The 23,671-nt window shown below is 39.2% G+C and overlaps 1 pseudogene; it reads left to right on the plus strand.

Moving 5' to 3' along the window:
• The first annotated feature begins 548 nt into the window (after positions 1-548).
• LOC106803956 (cytochrome P450 3A12-like) overlaps positions 549-23,671 on the plus strand; it is a 33,247-nt pseudogene continuing 10,124 nt past the window's right edge.

The following is a 23,671-nucleotide window of genomic DNA, read 5'->3' on the forward strand; positions in this document are numbered from 1 at the left end:
AGGAGATTGGTGAGGAAATGCCCTAACAGAGGGGGTTCTGTCTGAGCTGGGTTTAGAAGAATGAGTAGGGGCCTTCTAGGAGGCACAGGTGCATTTCTAGGCAGAGGAAACTGAATGGGTAAAGATCTGTAGTCCTAGCCAGTTTGAAGGATTTCAAGTATTTCGGAGTGCATGCAGCCATGGAGTCAAGGGCAAGTTAGAGATTGAAGGCCAGTAGCTTTACTTGAGTGTCTGTAACTTTTGGCTTACTGATAACATTGATTGAGTTGTTTATTGATTTCCCACAGAATAGGAACTCAAAGGAAGTCAAACTGGAGTGTCCATGACACTGTGCCAAGTGTTAGGGCAGAGATGGCTCCTGCAAATGGAGCACAGATGGCCCTTCTACTGGCTGCAACTGCAGCACTGCCCCCTTTCCCAACACATAAACCTTCTAGCCTCACTGAATCTCCACTGGGCTGGAAGGGAAGCTCTGTACCCACAGGTCTGCACACAGTAGCACTGACTGCTGAAAGGAAAACTCAGAGAATCTCAGAAGGAAAGTGGCCATGGACCTGATCCCAAGCTTTTCCATGGAAACGTGGGTTCTCCTGGCTACCAGCCTGGTGCTTCTCTATCTGTGAATAACAGTCCAGGCTCATGTCCTCTGTAACCGTGGACTTCAAGTGCTAGTCAGCCCCCATTTCCCTTATCTGTTTTGAAGATGAAAAGAGTTAACGAAGGAGAAGTTGCTTAATCGTTGGGTGCTACAAACACATGAGGGGTTATTATTGATCTGAACCAGATATGTTGAAGGAGCAACTCCCTCCATCCCCCCACTCCCAATTTCTGTAGCTAGGATTATTTAGTGACATTATTTGTTCTGGGGATTATATTCTGATTGACTACCAGTGTGGACTAGACTAATCAAGCAGAATTCAGCAGGGGCAGATTAAACACAACTGGCCCCTGGGTATTGGGGTCCTCATCCCCCTCCCAAGTTCTGGGGATCCTGGAGGCAAGAGGAAGTGGCTTGTGTTTTTTTCTCATTATCTTTGCCTTCTGGGTTCAGTGTCTGCTGCAAGAGACATGTAGAAAGACCAGCCCTTGCCTCACTCGAGTTGTCCCTGCCCCCCTCCCTCCCACTGCCCAGCATCACGTCATTTACACCAGGCACCTGGTGCACCTAGACTTTGTTAAGGCTGGAGACTGCTCTGCCCTTCTCTTCAGACTCAGCTTATCCTACTTTGCTGTGCCCCTCCCCTCGAATCCCCTCCTAAGAATCAATTCCATCATCCTGTAATACATAGAATATTTATCCCTAAATGAGAAAATTTTAGAGCAGAGCAGACCTGGCAGAAATCTTGAATTGTTTTCTTTTCCTTTCAGACTCTGGGAGGGTTAGCATCGGTATAGTAATTTCTTTTCCCAGATATGAAATCTGCTAGCAACCTGCAAAGGCACGAGCCCTCAAAGATAATTTAGATTTTAAATATTTTTTTTCCTTTAAGTTACAGTACAGGAGGATGAATCAAAACCATACAGCAGAGGAATTCCTTTCAATGGTGGGATCCTGGTATCATGGAGCAGGTTGGGAAAGGAGTAATTTTTGATGTGTAGGTGGAGAAGGGCACTCCATGTCACATTTCTCTCAATCTCACTTTCTGAGAGTAGGAAATAATGAACCAAATGTGAAAATAGAAAATATAAATCTGGCTTTAATTCTTTGAAAGAAATGTTAGGAATTCTGGGTATATTGGCAACATATTTTCTGACTGATAGAATTTTAAAATTAATTGATGTGGTTTAATTTCATTCTATTTATTACTAGGTTTTTTACTGAGATAGGATTATTTCCAGCATGCACTTTCTGAAGGATAGAAGAGGGCTGTTGGTTCAGGATTTGTGACTACAAAGGTGCATAAATCACCTCACCTTTGTAGAATAATATCAGGAATGTGAATACAGTGTACAAATATATGCTTCTATGATATAGAGTGTACGTATGCTCTTAAATATACCTGCCTGGTAGGCTCTTTTCATCTCTCAGTGCAAGTGAGTAAGTGGGACTGTGAGCCAGTGATGATACAAGAGACATCCAGGTAGGAGTCAGGATGAAGTCCCTCATAGGGCAGCAAGGTCCCTCATAGGGCAGCAAGATTAGCATCTCATCTGCTTGAAGCCTGGAGACAGGGATGCCAACTAAGTCTCTCTGTGTGTAGTCTGTCTGGCAGTAGGACTGTCACTAGATACTGTCACCACTGGACAAAGAACACTGTAGCCTTAGAGACACTGGTGCAGCCAAGAGTCAGTAGCTGTAGAGTAGACAATGCCCTCCTTATACCAACACAATGTAAACACAATTAAAATGATTGGCTTTTTTATGAGCACCTCCACTGTACCAAAAGCAGTGCTACTCTACCAAAAAGAGAAAAGCTGGAGGGAAACTGAAGAATTCACGCAGCCCACTCTCTGCCTTGATATGGAGCCATGTGAGTTTAGACACTAGACAAGATCTTTCCTTGTGGACCAGTGTTGCTGACACATTCACTCAATTGCTTGCCCTCACTTGAGAGTTTATGTAGCACATTGAAAGTTCAGAAGCAGAAATTTGTTTAATTGATTTGCCATGGTTGTGATGGCAAGGAAAGGAACTCAGGTGGGACTAACTGAGGTCATCCCTATTTTTGGCAGGTGGTGCACATGCTTCCATCACCTGTTCTGGAGGAAGGATCCAAATGCCCAGCTGAGCTTGGTTGAGGTGCCTCTGCTGGGTCCTTCAAACACAGGTCCTTTCACGCAATTTTGGGGAGTTTATTTTATCACATATTATAAGATTTGCTGGATTCATACAGAATATTTTGAACCCTTACTGACTTAAAGGCTAACCTCCAAAGAAGAAAAGACAAGGTCTTAATTCAAATTTCAGGAACATGTTCTGGTTACTCATTTTATGTTGCATTATCCATCTTTTGCTATCAACAGGAAGGTATCTGAACTTGGGTAGCCCCCTATATTTTAGCTGACATACCTTGTAGGGAATATTGAACCATTTATTCATAGCATATTCTTCAGCCATAATTTCCTAATTTGCCTGGCAACTTCATGGTTAAAATGATTGCCAGCAGCCTCAGCCTCTCTTCTTCCTCCATTCTGCCATCTCGCAGTAACACTGGAGTGGGAAGTCTTTCAAGGATCCAGAACCCCCAGTTGTGGGATTCCACACATGACATATGAAAGTTGCAGGCAGGCCTGCCATAGGGAACACCAGCCTTAATGGGTTTTGTGATAGTTAATACACAGAGGCAGTAAACTAACTGCTTTGTGACTGACCTTCTTGAAAAAAAAAAAAGAAGATTCCTGGCACTGTGTGTAGCATGTGCCTGGAATGGACTGGAAATGGATTCTTTAGTCATTGGTTCCTTTATATAGTATCACTCAGGGAACATATGGGCCAATCACCCTTCTCTTTAGCTCAAGTATACCAAATTGCCTGACAATAGAGACTTGGGTGCAGCAGAAAGATGCCTACATTTCTATGAGACCAATGGAAGTCTTGTACCTGGTTTTCATTCTATAGAAATAAGAGCATGGGTGGCTCCAAGGCCACCCATGCTCTTATTGAAGCATAGATTTAAGAAGACCCAGATCCTAAAATGGGGTCAAGACATAAGGGGAAAGCAAAGCATAACAGCCTTGGAGAAAACTGTAAGAATAACATCATGGTAGGCTCTCAGTAACTCTCTGTTATTGAGTGGATGCAGTTATGCAAAATCTCATTGGAAGAGAAATAATTTTTCCCCTTTCTACCTGGAATGAGAATCTTGAAATCATGGGAGAGTCAACTTACTAAATGGACATGAGTGAATTCCCTGGAAGAATTCCAGCCTGAACCTCTCAGGAGCCTTCTAGTTTGGAAACATTTGTCATGTATTCACTCTAGGATTGGGACCATGGGGACTTCAGCTGCTTTTAGCTACTCATCATTACTTTTTGTGGGTCTTGCAGTGGAGGCAGGAAAGGAAAGGATGAGTGAATGTAATTATTGCTGTTGGAGTTGCTGTTATTATTTATCATCTACATGTTACCTCCCCGTATTGACTGTCCCAGTTCTGAGTCAGGGACTGGCCAGCCCCAGCACCTATTCCACAATCCCTGTGACCTGGATCTCTTTCATTTTGTAGATATGGGACCTATACTCATGGACTTTTTAAGAAGCTGGGAATTCCTGGGCCGACACCTTTGCCTTTTTTTGGAACTGTTCTGGGCTATCATAAGGTGAGTATTGTTTGAAATCCCTCTTTGCTTGTTATGATTGCAAATTCCAGCTTAGTTCCATGATAGAAATGCCCCTGCTCTGGAGGAAGTTCTAAGGTTTCACACTTTCCAGAAATGGCACCATTGGCCTCACCCAGCACATGGCCAGGTTTACCCCAGGGCTCTCTTGTCAGCTGTTAGGAGTCGCAGGTTTTGCCTCTGTTGGACAGCCCAGCTCTCTGGCTGAATTAGCACAGGACTTAATGTTCCAACTTGTGAGCATTGTGAAGAGGATTTTCTTTCTACCAGGTGCATATTGCCAGGAAGACTCAATCGTACTGAGTATTAGGAGAAAAGAATGTAGGGAATGCCCAGTAGTAGCTCATTAAGCTGCATACACTAGAGTCAGACTTTCCTGTTCATATCAGAATCTTTGGGCAGGCTTTTTTTTTTTTTTCTCCTTCCTCCTGGGTAGTTTTTAAACTTCAGTTTATTAGGCAGCCCAAGTATTCACCATTAGCTATTTTGCATATACTTGAATCCTCTCAAGAACTGCTAAACCCCTGTGGTTATATCCATTGCTCCATTCTGCTGTTGATGTCTTTTGAGATTTGAGAGACAGAGCAAGAGCTTTCTGCTTTACTTCTCTTCCTACAAAGGAGGCGCCCTATGCGTGACTCTGAGCAAGGAGTGCATATAATCAAGACAAGGTGCTGGTGATCTATCGATCTCAAATATTTAACCACTCATTGAGTTGTGTTTTTTCTTTAAGCAAAGGCAGACTCACTTATTCAAAACAACTAGAAGGGAGATGATTTGACAACATTATTAAAAATCTGGCATAACTGAATGGAATATACTAGGTGACAGATGGACTGTGAATTTTGGTGGAGCCTGTGTGGTTAATTCAGTGCTGATCCCTCTCCCAGTTCCTATCCCCTGGGTGGAAGTTTTCAAGTTCATGTCCAGAAGTCTGGCAGGCAGAGCATTCCATGCAGCCTGTTCTCTGACTAAATTTCCTTTCCCAACAGACCTGAGGCTTGTTTCGGATCCCAATTCTCCTAACTGAGGCCTTCAGTGCCAAATTACTGCCTAAGAACTTTCATACATTTTTCCCTCTGAAAAGCAATAATTTCCTTTCCACCTTTCCCAGCCTTTCCCATCAGCTCTTTAGTAGATGCACCCCAAGATCCATATTTCTTGGACCTTCTTTTGCATAGTCAAAGCATCATAACTGAAACTTAGTGATTGGAAGATTTTTTTTTAAGTTACAAAATGAAAACTCAGAATAAGTGTTTTAATTTGCTCTCTCCTATGTGGACTGGTGGCTTTTCCCCTCCTTTTCCACATTGAGCTGGAAAACTGGAAGGCAAGTCCATATTGCCATTCATTCATTCACTCACTTTCTCACTCAACAAACGTGCCTTAGACTTATTTAAATCTGGTAAATTAGAAAAGTTCACTGCTGGCTTAAACCTCCTAATTCTGCTGAATTCTAGAGAGGGCTCACAAGATAAATGAAAAGGATGCTTAACAAGGAGATGAAAGAGTGTGCAGGGCATGCTCACTTTTCCTCAGCTTCAGTTTTCTCCTGTGTCCATGGAGGTAATAATTCAGAGAGTTATTTGATTTCAGAGACAAGCATGCACAAGAGAAAACACTTTAGATGGAGAAGGAGTTACTTAGTATTCATGAAATGGGTAAGTCATTTAGTATCTATGATACTTGGAGAATATTCAAAATGAAGTTTTCCATTTCAGATATCTCCTCTATTTTCTCTTCTTTCCCCTAAGACATCTCTGAATAAGTGCTCCCTCTCACTGCCAGTGAAGGATAGTAAGGCTGATTTCTTGGGATTCTAGTAATTTTTATGCCAATTATAGATAGGGTTCAATACATTTATATTAGTAATCTAATTTTGTTTCTCCTTGCAGGGTATTGGAGATTTTGATGAGAAATGTTTTAAAGAGTATGGGAAATTGTGGAGGAGTATCTGGAAACTCCATTGGATAGGCGTGTTGTTATGATGATGCTTTCCAGGGTGGAAGGCAATCTCAGTCCAGAGCCTCTTAGACATTTTAGAAATAGGGGAATGAAATAATTCATAATCCTACTATTACTTTTTGAACATTCCAAATCTTTTTCTATTTGTAGACACATTTTTACATATTGTGATCGATATTTCTACAGTTTTCATCTAATATTATGTCATATGCATTTCTCATGTTTTTGATAGATCTTCAAAATTACAATTTTTCATGACTGAGTGGATGGACTCTCCTTAATTAATTATTGTTTTGTTCCTAGATAACTTACTTGCCTTCCACTATTTACTAACATAACTTTCTTTTTATAATGAAATATTTTAAACACAGAAGAGATTATGGAGAAGGGCACAGGAAATACCCATGACGTCACCTAGACTTAACAAATATTCTAATGTTATTTCCACCATCAGCTCTAGGAGTATGGATTCTGTAACATCAGGATGAAAGTCTGGACTTTTAGGTGTGGCTCCAGCTGTGGAATCCAGCTTGTTCAATGTAATCAGCTCTGTTTTCCCAACAGGGTTTATGAGGGTAGACGGCCTGTGTTGGCTATCACAGATCCAGATATGAACAAAACAGTACTAGTGAAAGAATGTTATTCTGTCTTCACAAACTGGCAGGTAGGTATCCATTTTTTTAATTTAAAATTTCATTTATTTATTTAATTTCTATTTACAAACAATTGTAGATTCACAGGAAGTTACCAAAAAGCAAAACTACAGGGTGGTACCATGTCATATGGCCTTCATCTTATTTCCCCCAGTGGTGATAACTTGCATAACCATAGTACAGTATCAAAGCAGGACATTGACATTGGTACTATTCACAGAGCTTATTCAGATTTTGTCAGTTTTATGTGCACTCAATTATGCTTGTGCTCTGTGAAAATTTATCATGTATGTAGATTTGTGTAATGACCACCACAATCAGGATACAGAACTGTTCCATCACCACAAGGCTCACTCTTACTCTTCTTTTATCATCATGAGATGTAGCTTGTCTTTTCCTCTTATCAGGGTCTTTAGCAGAGGAAACTTTTTTTATTCTGATGAGGCCAATTTATAGATTTTGCTTTTATGGGTTGTATCTTTGGTGTCAAGTCTGGAAACTCTTCACCTAGCCTTAGATTCTGAAGATTTTCTCCTATTTTTTTCCAAACGATATACAGTTTTATGTTTTACATATAAGTCCATGATCCATTTTGTGTTAATATTTGTATAAAGTGTGAAGTCTAGGTCAAGGTTCATTTTTTTTTTTTTGCGTATGGCAGTCTAATGGCTCCAGCACCGTTTGTGGAAAGGCTCTCTTTCCTCCGTTGAATAGCTTTTGCACCATTGTCAAAAATCTGTTGGACCTACTTGTGTGTGTCTATTTCTCATTTTCTGTTCATTGATCTGTGGGTCTATCTCTCCACCAGCACCACACAATCTTAATTACTGTAGCTATAGAGTAAATCTTAACATCATGTGGAGGGATTCCTCCTGCTTTATTTTTTTTTTTTTCAGAATTGCTTTAGCTATTCTAGGTCCTTTGCCTTTCCATACAAATTTAGAATAAGCTTATCCACATTTACAAAAATTGCGGAGATTTTCATAACATCTACAGTTCAATTTGGGGAAAATCTGTGTCTTTACTAGGTCAAGATTTTCAATCCCTGAGCACAGAGTGTCTCTATTTATTTAGGTTTTCTTTGATTCCTTTCACCAACATTTTCTAGTTCTCAGCATAGAGATCCTGTATATATTTTGTTAAATTTACACCTAAAGTATTCCATTTTCTTTGGAGTGATTATAAATGGTATTGTGTTTTTAACATGTTTTCAAATATTTATTGCCATTATATAGAAATGTAGTTGGTTTTTGTGTGTTGATTTTGTATCCTACAACCTTGCTGAGCTCATTCATTAGTTCTAGATGTTTTTCTTTTTATATTACTTGAGATTTGCTACATTGACAATTATGTCCCCTGAAAATTGAGACACTTATATTTTCCTTTTCAATCTGTATGCCTTTATTTCTTTTTCTTGTCTTACTACACTATCTAGGACTTCCAGTATGATGTTGAATAAGAATGAAGAATGGTATGAGTGGATATTTTTCTCTTACTCTTGATCTTCGAGGGAAGCATTTAGTCTTTCAGCATTTTAAAATTTTTATTTATTTTTTTTTAAATAAAAGTTGTACACATGTAAGGTATACAACATGATGTTTTGATACATGTATACATTGTGAAATGATTACTACAAATGAATTAACATATCCGTCACCCCATATGTACCATTTCTTGTGTGTGTTAACACACTCTTAAGATCTACTCTCTTATCAAATTTAAAGCATACAATACAGTATTATTAACTATAGTCACCATGCTATACATTAGGTCTCCAGAACTTATTTATCTTATAACTGAAAGTTTGTACTCTTTGAAAAATACCTACCCTACCCCCATCTCTAACCTCTGATAACCACCCTTTTACTCTCTGCTACTATCACCTTTGACTTTTCTTTTTTAGATTTCACATACAAGTGAGATCATGTGATATTTGCCCTTCTATGTCTGATTTAATTTTCTTAGCATGCTGTCCTCCCGGTTCATCTGTGTTGTAATGAGGAGAAGGATTTCTGTCTTTTTTAAGGCTGAAAAATTTTCAAAAATACATTTTCTTTATCTATTCTTCTGTCCATTTCCATTTAAAGTAATTATTGATTGAAAGGACTTATTATTACTATTTTTTAAATCCAGGTGTTTCATAGATCTTTTGTTCCTTCTTCATGTCTTATTCTAGTTTGCTTTGCGATTTGATTCTTTTCTATAGTGGTGTGCTTTGATTCTTTTCTCTTTATCTTTTCCATATATTTTCTGTATAGGTTTTTGCTTTGTTGTTACCATGAGGCTTCCATAAAACACCTTTTAGGTATAACAGTCTGTTTCAATCTGATAACAGTATAACTTTGCTCTCACTCAACAACTCAATTCTGTTACCCCCACCGCCATTTTATGTTTTTGATGTCACAATGTGCATCTTTTTATATTGTGTATCCATTTACAAATTATTTTAGCTATAGTTAGCTTTAATTCTTCTGTCTTTTAACCTTTAAACTAGAGTTGTAAGTGATTTGCACACCATCATTACAATAGTACTGTACTCTGAATTTGACTATATGTTTACATTTCCCAGTGAGTTTTATACTTTCATATGATTTCATGTTACTAGTTAGTGTCCTTTCTTTTCAGCTTGAAGAACTCCTTTTAGCCTTTCTTGTGAGGCAGGTCTAGTGATGATGACTCCTTCTGCTTTTGTTTGTCTGGAAATGTCTTTATCTCTCCCTTATTTCTGAAGGATCAATTTTCTAGGTACAGTATTCTTGGTTGGTAGTTTTCTACCATGTCAGCCTCTCCTGGGCTTCAAGGTTTCTGCTGAGAAATCCACTGACAGCCTTGTAGCTCTCGTTGCACTTTTTGGTTCAGTTTTTGTATTCCTCAGCTTTAAAATTTCTTTTCGGTTCTTTTTTATGTTTTATGTCTCTTTGTTGAATATATATTTTCTTTTTGTAATTTTTTTCTGATTTTGTTGAATTGTTTATCAGTGTTTTCTTGTAGCTCTCTCAGCTTCTTTAGAACATTTATTTCATGTTATTTGTCAGGCTATTTGTGGATCTCCATTTCTTTGGGGTTAGTTAGCGGAAGTTGACTATAGTCCTTTGTTGTTGTGATGTTTCCCTGATTCTTTGTGATCCCTGTAGTCTTGCAGTGGTGTCTGTGCATTTGAGGAGCAGTCACCTTTTCTAGACGTTATGAACTAATTTCAGTAAAGAAAGACCCTTGATTGTGGGTTGGGGCACACTGTAGTGTGCTGTGGCCCTCAGTCTCGTGGTCCTGGGTGCTAAGTGTGGGCAGCTCCAGCTCATGGTGGCATGTTTGGCTTAGGCAGCTGGGGTTCAAAATATCACCAACTGCATGATCCTTGGCAGCAAGAGCTGTGGAGGGTCCACAGTGGCTGCAATGGCTGTTGAGGTCTTCAGCAGCACCTCCAAGTATAGTAACAAGGGACTGAGGCAGGAGGCAGTGGTGGCCAGAGTGGGTGCTATGCACATGCTCATCTGTGGGGGCTTAGTGCAAGCATATGCAGTGCAGTGGGGGCTGGTGACTGGAGTTGAGGCTGGCAGTGTGCAGGTGGGCGGCTGCAGGGGTTAGCTGTGGGCACATGCAGTGAAGTCCACTGACAGGGGTCAGGGATGGCTCCAGGCACCTGAGCAGCTGCAGGACCCTAGGCTGTTGTTATGCACATGCTCAGACATAGAGGCTGGAGCTGCTGTTGGCGTGGATCCAAAGACTCCTTGAGTTATTGATGGCACTGGCTAGGGCAGCTCTGACAGGGGAGCAATGGGACAGGGCAGGACTCAGGCAGCTGGAGTCTATGAATGTGAAAATCTGTGGGGCTATCAGCTGCAAAATCTGCAGAGAGTCTGCAGCATCTATGCTGGCTGTTGGTTTCCTCAGCAGCAAGATTTCTGGAGTCTTCTGCAGAGCAGGCCACAGAAAACCATGGTCACTCCCGCCACATGGCTGTTACTGGCAGTCCCTGCCCTTCTTTGTTCCTAGCTGTCTTAAGACGTGTCAGCTATGCCAGTCTCTGGATGGGGCGAAACCAAGGCAGGTCATTTGTGCAGTGCCATGAAAGGCTGGGGAAACTGGTCACTTGCCTTGCTGTCTTTTCCCAGCAAGTAGAAGTCTTTCAGGCTGAGAGTTCCCTCTTGGTGCTGAGCAGTGCTGGCCTGGAGGATGGGATGATGCAGGCAAATGAAACTATTCTACCTACATATTTTGCAAAGTTATTCTCAGGATTTTTCCTCCACTGTGTTGCTGAAGCATCTTAAGTAGACACCTGAGCTCTCCTAGACCTATTTTTATTTGTGAGTAGCTGTCTAATTGTTGTTCTTTGTGGCGTCATGGAAGCAGGAGTCTTCTACTCAGCCATCTTGGTGACATCACTCAAGTCTTTCATCATAACTGTGATATTAGCTGTAGTTTTTTTGTAGAAGCTCTTTATTAAGTTGAGGAAGTTTCCCTCTCTTTGTAGTTTTTGAATTTTTATCGTGAATGGGTGTTGGAGATAACCATTTTAAAACAAAATATAATTTTGGAACATGGAAGAACGTCTCAAGGAGATTGGCTTGGTAGGCCAGTCTCAGGCTGACAAATAGAATGATCTCTTTCTTTTCCTTTCTATCTCTCGAGGAAAAATGTAATTCCAAGGGATTTCCATGTGATTGTACCATTTCTTCAGAATAGCAAATAGATTATAATCTTTTAAGTATTAACTACTGTTTTATTTTAAAAATCACCATATCAAGACATCCCTTTTTTTGCATTGCTCTTGTTATTTATGTATCTAAAGACAGACTGGTCTGAGGCAACAAACAGTTTTCCAAGGCTAGCTGGCTGTCTGTCACCAATCCCTTTCTACTCTGAGCAGCCCTGGAGGATGTACTAAGTCTTATTCCTGTCTATTTCCCCTGGAAGAACAGTTTCCCTACCATATGGGTCATTTGCACTTAAAAGGAGATTGGAATATGAAAGCTGGAAACCACATTAGGTGTCTGCATGTTCCTCCAACCTCACAGGAACCTAGACATGTGGGATAAATATTTATTGAGTATCTATCATAGGGCCTTCTGCTAAGTAGACAGTCCCTAAATATTTGTTGAATAATTGATGCCCAATTAACAAATTTTCCACAATTGTTGATACCTTCAAAACTCACGTAAGGGAACATGACTTTTGCTTTTGAGTCTAGCCTTTTGGTCCAGTGGGATTTATGAAAAATGCTGTCTCAGTGTTTGCAGATGAACAATGGAAGAAAACACGAACATTCTGACTCCAACCTTCACTAGTGGAAAGCTCAAGGATGTAAGTAATTAAGAGGAATTTTAATTAGAAACTTAAGGAACACATCTGGGATCAGGTAGAAAATTCAAGACCATAGTCCCTTTCCGGGGAGTATTTTGCTGAGTTATAGCTTCCTAAAAATGGTCTTTTATCTTAATGTCCTAAAAGAGGCATCATCAGATTAATTATAAAATTTCACTTACTGCTCCATGTTTCTTAAAGCCAGGTGCTTCCAGGACTTGAGTCTCTGAGTTTAACTTTGAGAGGTGGTGTATATTATCTAGATGTTCCCCATCATTGGCCAATATGGAGATGTGTTGGTGAGGAACCTGAAGAAGGAAGCAGATAAAGACAAGCCCACCACTTTGGAAGACTAAGCAGGAGTGCACCTGCTGGGATTCTGAGCTCTGGCACGAGACCCTCCAGCTGCCTGATGTGGAGCCAACATTCCCACTGTTGAGTTTCTCTAGTGACCAAACAGAAGTAGGTGTGTGGTGTTATAACTCCAATGGGCCAACCAAGAAGAGGTGGCTCACTCAATAAGGCATGGCAGTCAGAAGAGAAAAGGTCTTCTTACCTGTGTACATGAGCCAAGATTGATTTATGGGCTTTGTTGTCACCTTGGATATACTTGAAGACAAAAATAGATCGTTTTGAAAGAAGAAACATGATTGTACCAAAGTTTTGAGTGTAGAGGCTATGGAATAGTGAGAAGGAAAGGCACTTGGTACATATTGGTATGCAGTGGGTAGAGCAGGAAAGTTGGAATGTGGAACTTGGAACAACTTAAACCCCTTCATGATTTTGCTGAGGATACCATAAAAATACAAAATATTAAATCTTACCACCTCTTCTCCTTCCTTCGTTCTCAAAAGAGAGAAGGCCCTGTACAGGCTATGGGTAGGGTGACCATATCACCTATTGTCTAAAGTGGGATATTTTTAATTATGCAGGAACAACAGGTGTGAACTTGGATTTTCATGAGGAAACTAGGGACATATGATCACTTGGATATGGGATCGCTTAAATCAATGTTGGAGTGCTTTATTATTATTATTTTTTAACTAGAAAAATTCTTAGTTTTTACATTTTCAGAAATGAGTCTTCTCTCAGGGCAACCTGAGGTCACTGGAGTTGAGGAGGAGTGGCTCTTTCAGGAGCCTTAGCAGGGGTGTAGAGAAGGAGAGATGATGTTCCTGGCAACTCAGAACAGGGTGCTGCTGTTCTGTAATGTGCTAAATGGGAATCAGCTCTGAGCATAGATATGGTGGTGAGGCAAGACCCAGATCAATGTCACCTTTCTTGACTTCTGTAGGAAGAGTTAATTATTCTACCCTTTGTCCTGCTGAAACACAGCGCCTATATACATACTATTGCCCATACTCAAAACACACTATTGTAATTTTTCTGATTTTCTGATCATTCTGATTTTCTGAATGTCTATTCCCTCGACAACCTTCAAGATCCCTTTGTGGAAATTTGCAAGAAGCTCTTAAGATTTGATTTCCTTGACCCATTCATTCTCTCAATAAGTATGTGGACTACTATTTTACTTTTCCTTCCTTCCTTCCTTCCTTCCTTCCTTCCTTCCTTCCTTCCTTCCTTCCTTCATTCTTTCTCCCCTGCCTCCCTCCCTCCTTCCATTCTTTCCTTCCTTCCCTCCTTGCTTTCTTTCTGCAACAGCTTTATTGAGATAAAATTCACATAACATATATTTCACCCAATTAAAATGTACAATTGAATTGTTTTTACTACCTAAGTATCCATCCTCAGATGAATTGATAAAGAAAATGCCTTATAAATATACAATGGTATACAATTCAGGTATAAAAAGGATGGAAATCCTGCCATTGCAACAATATGAATGGACCTTGAGGATATTATGATAAGTGAAACAAGTCAGACAGAGAAAGAAAAATACTGTATTATCTCACTTATACGTGGAATCTAAAAAAAAAAAAAACTCATAGGGAAAAGTGGTCAGATTTGTGGTTACTAGAGGCAGGGTTTAGGGTGGGGGAATTTGAGGAAGGTCGTCAAAAAGTACAAACTTTCGCTTATAAGATAAATAAACACTGGGCATGTATTGTCCAACATAATGTTTATAGCTAACACTGCTGTATGATATATTTGTAAGTTGCTAGAGAGTAGATCCTAATAGATCTCGTCACAAGGGAAAATATTTTCTTTTGTGATGATAAGAGGTGATGGATGTTAACAAACCTTACTGTGCTAATCTTTCCACAATATGTGTATGGCAAGTCATTCTGCTGTACTTCTTAAACTTACACAGTACTGTATCAATTATAATTCAATAAAACTGAAAAAAATAATGTGCTACTTTAAAAGATATGTTCAACCAACGACAGTCAATCATTAGAACATTTGTATCAACATAGACACCCTGTATATTTTAACTACTACCTCTCACTCTCCTTAGTCCTAAGCAGTCACTAATTCACTTTCTGCCTCTATAGATTTATCTAGCTTGGACACTTCATATAGACAGAATCATACAATATGTGGTCTTTTGTGGCGGGCTTTCTTTATTTCACATAACGTTTTCAAGGTTCATGCATGTTGTAGCATGTATCAGTACTTCGTTTCTTTTTTTGTTTGAATAGTTCTTTAGGATTTTCTATATACAAGATCATGTCATCTGATAATAGAGATAGTTTTACTTCATTCTCCTTTTTATTTCTTTTTCTTGCCTAGTTACTCTGGCTAGAACCTCTAGTACAATGCTGAATAGAAATGATGAGAGAGGCATCCTTGTCTTGCTCTTAACCTTAGGGGAGAGCATCCAATCTTTCACTGTTAAGTATGATGCTAACTGTATGTTTTGTTTTGTTTTAGTAGATGCCCTTTATTGTGTTAAGGAAAATCTTTCTACTCCTAGTTGGTTAAGTGTTTATGACATGAAGGGGTGTTGGATTTTGTGAAATGCTTTTTCTGCATCTAATGAGATGATCATGTGGTTATTGTTTTTTATTCTATTGATTTGGTGTATTACACAATCTCACATTCCTGGAATAAACCCAACTGGTTATGGTGTATACTTCTTTTTATATGTTGCTGGATTCAGCTTTCTGGTATTTTGTTGAGAATTTGTGCATCTATGATCATAGGATATGTTGGTCTATGGTTTCCTTTTCCTCTGATGTCTTTGTCTGGTCTTAGTATCAGGGTGACACTGTCCTTGTAGAATGAGTTTAGAAGTGTTCCCTCCTCTTTTATCTCTTGGAAGAGTTTGTGAAAAATTAATGTTAATTGTTTTTTAAATATTTCGTAGAATTCCCCATTGAAATCTGGGCCGGAGCTTTTCTTTGTGGGCAGGTTCTCAATTACTAACTCAATCTTTTTACTTGTTGTAGGTCTATTCAGATTGTCTTTTTTATGGAGGCTACATTGGTTTATAACATTATATAAATTTCAGGGGTACATCCTTATATTTTGACTTTTGTGTAGACTGCATTGTGTTCACCACCAAAAGTTCAGTTGCCATCAGTTACCCTATACATGTGCCCCTTTACTCCTTTCAACCTCCCCTCACCACATTTGCCTCTGGTAACCACCACAGATTGTCTATTACTTTTTGTGTCAGTTCCTGTAGTTTGTGTCTTTCTAGGAAATTGTCCATTTCATCTAAGTTATCTAATTATAGTTGTTCACAGTATTCCTTTATAGTTTTTTTTTTAAAGTGTTTTGGTGTCATTAGTAATGTCTCCTCTTTCATTTCTGATGCCAGTAATTTGAATCTTCTCTCCTTTTTCCTTGGTCAATCTAGTTAAAGTTCTTTCCAAAGAATCAGCTTTTGGTTTCATTGATTTTCTGTATTTTTTTTTATTCTCTATAAGTTTCACTCTCATCTTTATTATTTACATTCTTCTGCTTGCTTTCGTTTGCTCCTCTGTTTTCAGCTTGTTAGGGTGGAAAGTTAAGTTATTGATTTGAGATCTTTATTGTTTTTAAATGTGGAAATTTATAGCCATGAATTTCTCTCTGAGAACTGCTTTGCTATATCCCATAATTTTTGGTATGCTGTCTTCATTTTTATTTATCTCAAAGTATTTTCTAATTGCCTTATGATTTCTCCCTTGACTCATTGGTTATTTAGGAGTGTATTGTTTCATTTCCCAATTTTGTTTCTGTTATTGACTTCTGATTTCATTTCATTGAGGTTAAAAGACATCATGTATTATTTCTACCTGGAGTCATATTTCTTGAACTGCACAATTAATTAAAGTATCAGACTGTGGTCTGCTTTATCCAAAGAGACGCTAGTCCAATGGATAAAAGGCTAAGAGGTCAGGAAACGTAATCCTGTTCTTTTGGTTACTCCAAAGATGCAGAGGGCCACTGATCTCACTGCTGTAGTGATAGCCCCTATGTGTGGACTTACCCTTGCTCAGCTACTGGCTTGGAAATCTGAGCAAAGTTGATAGAGGGAATGGCTCCTGGTTCAGAAGCCTGTTGTCTTTTACTCTTCTGATTGGTAGAGGAAATTATAATTGCTCCAGATAAAATTTACATTTTCATTGTGCTTTCTTTTTTTCCCTCTATCGTGCTCTTTCCATTTCTTACCTCAGTTTTTGGAGTATTAAATATCTGTGTGTTTCCCATGGACAGAGAAAACTAGACTGTGGTTACCAGGGCAGTGGGGGTGGGGGGTGGGGGGTGGGCACAAGGGGTGAAGGGAGTCATATATGTGGTGATGGACAAACAAAAATGTACAACCCAAAATTTCACAATGTTAGAAACCATTAAAACATCAATAAAAAAAATATCTGTGTGTTTCTAAAAAGCATTACAGATTTTTTCATAAAATCTGTTTAAAAAGATGAAAGAAAGTCGCTTCAAAGATAAAGAAAAAGTAAACTCTCGTGGTGGTTACATAAAGGTGTTCACCTTTCATAATTTATTGAGCTGTACACATATGATTTGTGCACTTCATTCTAGATTTTTTCAGGTGGTAGAGATCTTTTGGTTTAGAGCAGGAGACTTCTAACGTTTTGGCAAAAATGAAGAAGGCAGAAGTTGGGGAGGGAGAGAGGAAAATGAGTCAGAGGGCCATGTTTAAAATTTAATGATAGGCATGACAATTACTATGTCACTGCATGAATATTATTGAGGTAAAAACTTTACCACTTCTCTGCAATACATTGTCAAAGGATAAAAATTTCTATTTGAAAATTAATTACTGGTATTATAATTTCCCCAGATCTTACATTGGCAAAGAATCATTTCAATTCCAAGCCTCTTATGTTACACATTCCCCAATGGAAACCCCCATCAGGCTACCTGTGGAGTATAGTTTAAGTAGAGCTCTCTCATAGTCTGGAGTGGGCTGGAATCTTCTTTGGGTGTTGAGTTTCAAGCTCTCTAACACAGATTTGCCTTCATGAAGTCTGGAGACCAGCACAGGGGTGTCTGCAGGTCAGGGAGACAGGCCTGGGTACCCCCAGAAAGTTACTGAAGATTGTGTAGAGTTCTGGGAGTGTGGGGCATTTGAAGATGTTCAGAGAAAAGCTTCTAATGAACTATGAAAATCTCAGAGTATTGATCTATATGGCCATTCATTAAAAATTAACACTGAAGAGAAAAAAGATTGAAGTCAGAGACTTCCTCCTGAGCCAGCAGGCATGACAGGAAAGGTGGCAGACAACTCTTTGGCCAAGGAGCTGTGTTCAAAAGCCAGAGAATCCAAGATCAGACAGAGTGAGAATCAAAGAACAGTTGGACATGATGGCTGGATTTATCTCAGGGGAACATCCTACTCTCCAAGATTTGTAGCTGGATGTTTCTGTTCACTGATGACTCAGGCAAGAGTTAGACTTCTGGACTTAAAGGGGCTGGGCCATATTCTCAGAAAAGAGGTTAAGTACTACACTCCTGATTTATTTCTGACTTCACAAGTAAGTGTATGTCATTGAAATGTCTCTATCTCCTTCTAGTACCATATGGATTTTCTTCAGCTGATGATTAACTCCCAGAATTCCAAAGAACTGGTAACCCACAAAGGTAACCAAGGAGGGTGTCAGAGGGCCACTGTGGGGAAGCTCAGAGGGAGAGGATACTTCTGAAAACATGCAGGAATTTTCTAGACGGATGAGAATTTAGGGCAAACTGAAGAAAGATGTTTTCAGATATAAGTGGTAGCCAGAAGCATTTTCCAGAAACATGCAGGCACAATTTCCTTCAAATCTTAAAGAGCAACCATAAACAACTATTTCGTGCCCCAAAGTCAGTCAGTGGTCTGTGGATCACCTACATCAGAACCCCTGGGGAGCTTGTTTCCAATGTCAGTTCTCAGGCCTCTTCCAGACCCACTGAATCAGAAACTCCACCTGGAAATCTGCATCAAGTCTTCATCACATCAAGAGGCCCATTGCCCCAGTGTTGGTGACCTTAACTTGGACGTCTGGTTAAAGTTGTGTTCACTAGCTTAATGTACTGTAAACTTTTATTTTTCCATTTGTGTTAATAAGTAACCTATGGAGGAAGCCTTTGAGACTTTGTAAATATTCTGTTCCTCTTCAAATTTCACCTGCTAGTTTTATCATCCTTTTTAGATCGAAACCGTTATTACTATTATGGTTGCAAAGTGATGACTTTCTAATTGCATCATTTATTCTACATTTGAGTTGATGTTCCATTGTAAGGAGAGGTTTCCATTCTCCCTCATTTATTTATTTGTTTATATATTGATATCAATATGATGATATATTACTATTCTACTCTCTTATATCATTGTTTTTTTGATGCTCAAATTCTCTCAGGTTTTCCACTGGAAGCCCTTTCAAGTGGACTCCTGTATCCTTTTTTCTTCTTCTTTTCTAAAATTTTATTTTTTCAATAGACTTTCTAAGACCAGCTTTAGGTTCACAGCAATATTGAGTGGAAGGCACAGAGATTTCCCATATACCCATTTCCCCCAACTACACAAAGTCACCCCCACTATAGAAATCTCTACCAGAGTGGTACATTTGTCACAATCAATGAACCTACATTGACACGTTATCACCCAAAGTCAATTGTTTATTTTAGGGTTCGCTCCTGGTGTTGTACTTTCTATGGGTTTTGACAAATGTGTAATGATGTATATCCACCATTGTAGTATGTAGATTATCCTGTATCTTTTCACATGTTATTTTGTGAGCATTTCCTTGCTTTCTGAGGGAAGACATTCCAGGTTTCTCTTCTATTTCCCTTGATGAGCCCTGGAATCCACCATTTCTTGAAGGAACTCTGCTTCCTTTTAGTGAGACATGGTATTTAGAAAAAAAATCTGGGATCTAGGAGTGTTCATTGCTTCTAGGTTTTCTTTGCTTCTAGATCCGCTCAGTGGACAAAGCTAAGAACATTAAATATATTTACACAGAACTGATAAACAAATATTTCTATATCTACCCATAATCAGTGATTTAAACAGGCTCTGTCTCTCTCTAAAAAAGGCCTTGATTTATAGTTTATGTCCATGACATGAATACTTCCATATGGTTAATTTCAAGCTACCAGTGATTTGGCAACCATCTCACAGAATTCCCGAATAATTAACAATTCTAGAGAGCAGGGAGGATCTGAGTGTAGCACACCACTATAAATGCATCTATGTCTACTTCTATCTATCTATCTATCTATCTATCTATCTATCTATCTATCTATCAATCAATCTATCTATCATCTATCACCTAACTATATAGTCCAATACAACTTTGTGAAATGAATGTAATATTCGATATCTGCCCTGTTCAATACAGTAACCACTAGACATATGCGGCTATTGAACTCTTGACATGTGGCCAGAGCCACTGAATAACTAGACCTGAAATTGTTTCTAAATTTAAGTAATTAAAATTTAAATTTAAATAGCCACATGTGGCTACTATATTGGACAGCACCGCTGTAACTTTGAGTATCATGAGGTACATGCTAACCAGGGGAAAGAATTTGATAGTTGAATTTACTTACAACATCATCACAGAAGTCATCATTGGGAAATCAAAACTTTGTAGACCTTTCTTGCACTCGTTTTGTAGTGTCTTATTTGTAAATTACACGGTTGGATCAGATACCAACCATGTTAATTTCAGTGCTCTAAGTATCTGAAGTTCCTAATCTAGTCCCAAGCAAATAGATAAGAGTGTGATCATGCTTAGTTTCTTCCAGGATAGAATCAAAAGGGAGGACAACTTATAAACACAAGGACTCTTTGCTGAGCATAAAGCAGGACAAAGAAAGCCTGCTTGTGCTGAAGAAGCTGACATTCAGGCTGTGATTGAATAAGCATTGCTCCTCCACTCGCTGGATCCTATTTTTCTACATCTCATGCTGCCCAGTGCCCTATATGGACACATTCTTTCTTCTGCTATTTTAATGCCACCAATCAGATTAGGGTCAATCACCACTCTTCTAGCATTTTGTCTGTCTCTGTATTTTCTGTACGTATCTGAGATCTTCCATTTGAAGACTTGTGCCCCAGGTCTTCCGTTACCTGATGCCTCTCAGAGTACCATCCGTGCTTCTCAAGCTAGGTTGTGCACACAAACTACCACACCACGTGAAAGTTCAGATTTTGATTTCGTAGTTTTAGAGTAGGAGTTGAAATTCTGCATTTCTAATGAACTCCCAGATGCTGCTGCTCCATGGACCACACTTTGAGTAGCAGGAGTTTATCTGTATTCCAATATTATTCTCTTAAATTTGCTGAAATGTGTTTAGAGGAATGATCTTTTAATCTTCTCTACTATTAGTCCTTAGTTTTGCACACTCTCTTAAAAAAGTTTAAGCTATATTTTAGCTAGAGTAATTTAAGTTTTTCCTGGGGGTAAAAGCTATTCCATATCACTTGTAGCTAAAGTACTTTAGAGTTCTCCAAGGGACATACTAATAACACTGTATATTTTATACAGAAATGTTATCTCTTAAATTACCCATCTGATTTGGTGGGGGCAGTGGCATAATCAGGAGTAGATTTCAAGAATAGTATAGACCTTGGGAAAAACTGAATTAAGACAATTATTGCCTTTTTCTGGCTCTGTCAGATAGACATCAGAGTGCAAACCACTCACTGTTTGACTCTGAACTGCTTTTCTATTCTTTTTCCCTATTGTGTTGAGAGTTTCATTTCTATTTTATTCATCTAAACTGTGATGTGTTACATTGACCTGCTTTACCTAAAATGTCTTTCCTCTCCTTTTAGCTCTGTCTGATCTGGAGCTTGTAGCCCAATCTATTACATTTGTTTTGGCTGGATATGAGACCACTAGCAGTTCTCTTTCATTCCTTATGTATTTTTTGGCCACTCGCCCTAATGTCCAGCAGAAGTTGCAGGAGAAAATTGATGCAATTTTCCCCAATAAGGTGAGTGGATGATGCCTGGAGAGGGAGGGAGAAGATGAGGCCTTAGAAAGAACGTATCCTCATGACTTCCTAGGGGAATTCTTGCAAAAATCATAAGCATCAATTCTTTCCCTCACTATTTAGGAAAAATATAAAAAGACAAAAACAAAGGGAAAAAGGTAGGTAATGTATGCTAGTCACAGAAATATAAGATCTTTGAAAAAGGTGCTGGTCTTGGTGTGTTACTATCTGTTCCCACAATAATACCAAGTAAAAATCCGAAAACCTCAGTAGCATCTAACAATATGCATTTCTTGCTCAAGGGTATAGGTATTAGCTGGACTTGATTTGGTCTGGCTGTTGGCTGGTCTAGGCTGGCTTTGGCTGACACAGCTCCACATTTGCTCCACACATCTCTCATACTCCAGAAAACTAGTCTGTATGTACTCTTCACAGGGGAATGGTAGAGGGCAGAGCAAGAAGCCCAGTCCTGTGGGTCCATTTCAAAACTCTGCTTGCATCACACTTAGCCATCATTCCATTGGTTCAAAGCAAGCCACATGGCCAACCCCAGTGTCAGAATGGGAGGGCATGACAAAGTTAGATGGCAGAGGTCATAGACACAGGAAGGGCTGAAGAATTGGGATGATTAGTGTAGTCTACTACCCTGGGTAAACTTTGCAGCCTAGGAAAATCCTGGTGTACAGGAAGGAGCATAGGGTAGGAAATGGAAGACGTGACTTTGAGTCCTGACTGTGGTTTTGTACAAGCCTTATGACCTTTCTGAGTCTTAGGTCCTTCAGATATAAGGTAAAAAAACATTTTAGGCCCTACCCAAATTAGAGATTATCTTTTTTTTTTTTCTGATAAAACCCATATTGGAATTCTTTTGTTTGCAATATGATGAAAAGTTTGCTTAGAGACAGAGACTAGCTAAACATTGTGTTCTCCCTTTTTTATAATAATAATTATAAGGAAAATAACAACATGAGTAGCTAACATTTGCTTATTACTAAAACGTGTCTCTTCTAATTGCTTTCTTTTTATAAATGAATTAATCTTCATAAAATTCTGTATTACCCAGGATAGGCTAGGTTTAGCCTCAGTAACAGATTATCCCTCAAATCTCAGTGGCTTTATATAGCAAAGGTTTACTTCTAACTGACATTTATGAGTTGAACTGGATGTTAGTGGAGGATGGGAGTGGGAGTCTCTGCTCTACGTAGTTACTAGGGATACAGGCTATGAGGCTCCATCTTTCTGTAGCTGATTGTCTGGAACATGAGGCCTTCCTGTTGGTTGCGGAAGAAAGAACTAGAGTGTTGCTCACTGGCTTTTCAAATGTTTTATCCTCAAACTGACATGCGTCGCTTCAGCTCACAGCCCATTTGCAAAGCTGATTTCTCCTAAGTTCACATGGGCTGGCAAATGTGGGGAACTACATGGTTGTTGGGAGAGCAGTAAATGTCTCTGCTGCACAACCCTGTGAAGTGTCAAATCTATTTATCTCCATGTAACATATCAGAAAATTGAGCTACAGAGAGATGAAATACTTTATACACTAGTCATATAACTAGTGGTGAAGAAACCAAGCTGTGATTCAGGTTATCTGGCCCCTGAGCCAAACCGTTACCGCTATAATATTGCCTCTTCGATATAACACCTGGTGATAGCCACACGTTGTCCACACTTTTTTCTGATCTCAATCAAAACTGGATTTCTTTGTGTTGTTTAGAGACCTGGCCTCTGTGGCTGAAGTGGCTTGCTTAGATCTTCAGAGCTTACAGTCCATACTGAAGCGACAATTAAGAGACTCTTCCATCAACAGAGGCTGGGGCTGACAGTGGAGTTCCAATCTTTTTTATACTTTTCCCTAGAAATGAAATTGCGTGCCCTGGTAGCATCCAATCTTACCCTTCTTTTGTCATATTTGGTTTAGAAAGGAACTTGTTTCTCCTCTAATAATTTATAGAGTTTTTTGTTTGTTTGTTTGTGAGGAAGATCAGCCCTGAGCTAACATCCGATGCCAATCCTCCTCTTTTTTGCTGAGGAAGACTGGCCCTGGGCTAACATGCATGCCCATCTTCCACTACTTTATATGGGACTCCGCCACAGCATGGCTTAACAAGCAGTGCATCGGTGTGCGCCCAGGATCC

Source organism: Ceratotherium simum, chromosome 26, assembly GCF_057802395.1.
Source record: "Ceratotherium simum simum isolate JZ-2026a chromosome 26, ASM5780239v1, whole genome shotgun sequence".
NCBI classification, from domain to species: Eukaryota; Metazoa; Chordata; class Mammalia; order Perissodactyla; family Rhinocerotidae; genus Ceratotherium; species Ceratotherium simum.